The 1,247-nt window shown below is 35.8% G+C and overlaps 2 protein-coding genes across 2 annotated transcripts in view; both read left to right on the top strand.

Moving 5' to 3' along the window:
- Nucleotides 1–1,247, top strand: part of LOC106880980 (zinc finger protein OZF) — a 15,160-nt gene that overhangs the window by 3,315 nt on the left and 10,598 nt on the right. The window lies entirely within an intron of this gene.
- LOC128251183 (zinc finger protein 724-like) overlaps nt 38–1,247 on the top strand; it is a 2,768-nt gene continuing 1,558 nt past the window's right edge. Inside the window, exon 1 of the mRNA XM_052977745.1 lies at nt 38–275. The gene's annotated coding sequence lies outside the window, so the exon portion shown is untranslated. The remainder of the gene's footprint in view (nt 276–1,247) is intronic.

The following is a 1,247-nucleotide window of genomic DNA, read 5'->3' as shown; positions in this document are numbered from 1 at the left end:
AGTAACGTTCCTTGTCAGATTTTTCTACTTTCACTTCTGACAGCTAATACTATGACAGTGCCAAAAAATCTTTTCAACATTGTAATACACCCACCCCGAAGTTTTACGACCAGATTTAAGGGTTATGTACGGATGCACAAACGCACACATCGAAGAAACTGAATCAAATATGAACAACTTGTTCCGAACCCCCCACCCCCACCCCAGTGGGGAACTGTTCGGAAAGATAACTCCTAGGTCTTTTACCCCCAAAAGCTTGGAATCTACATATTCAGGTATATTTATAGATAATTTCATTAAAGAATATTCATTTTTCTGAAAGTTGAGACGAATTGAAGTGTACTCCGACGAATTGTCCCACAATCTTCCCGCAAAATTTTGCATATCTTCAGAATCTACATGATATAACATATTTCCAGAAAATTTCATTAAAAAAATATCCAATTTTCCGAAAGTAATGATCATCCAAATTCGGGGCTGGGGCAGAAAGCCTGTGGTGAGATGGTACCATCTGTCATTGATCGCATAATGCATGTGCTCCCAAACATTGTACAGAACTTTAGCAATAGTTAATGGCCCTGTGAGCAAGACATCTCAGCTCCACATAACGGCCAATTATATGTAGGATGTCTGTGAGTTGGAAGTCCCGTAAATCTTTTCATCTATACACCAATTAAAGGACACATTCAAAACATTGTATATTTAGGAGCTCTAGATAATTAAACTGTGATTAATTTCGGGATTTGTTCCAATATATTTGTTTATACTCGTGTCATCTGATTGCAGTTTTGTTAAATGTACTTAGAAACAGGAGTGGAGCACCTGCAGGCCTGTTCTTCTCAAATCTATGTATTTTCAGGTTCAACGTGTTTCAAATAAGTACTAACAATTGAAGGCGGTTGCAAAGACAAAAAACTACCTGTCTTTTTAACAATTTTTAACAGTGAGAACATCAGATAAAACATGTTATTGACATTAATAGTTTGTACCTCAGCTAATTGTTGAGAGCTACATAATTCATGTTTCGTTGTACTTAGAGATTTAAAAGGAATACTTAAATTTCGTTATTTTCAATAACCTGGGAAACCCTAGGTTATTAATGTATAAAGTTGGTAGCTCAGCTATGAGTATGCAAGACCTGTGTAATCTATGTTTAGGTTGACGATCTAAAAGGCATCTTTAAATTTCGTTTGGGCAATGCCAGGTATTTTTGCTAGTATATATACATATATATATCGTCGTTTAAC

This window comes from Octopus bimaculoides, chromosome 28 (genome assembly GCF_001194135.2).
Source record: "Octopus bimaculoides isolate UCB-OBI-ISO-001 chromosome 28, ASM119413v2, whole genome shotgun sequence".
Lineage (NCBI taxonomy): Eukaryota > Metazoa > Mollusca > Cephalopoda > Octopoda > Octopodidae > Octopus > Octopus bimaculoides.
Note: the sequence above shows the minus strand (reverse complement) of the source record. Positions and strands in the feature narration are given on the sequence as shown.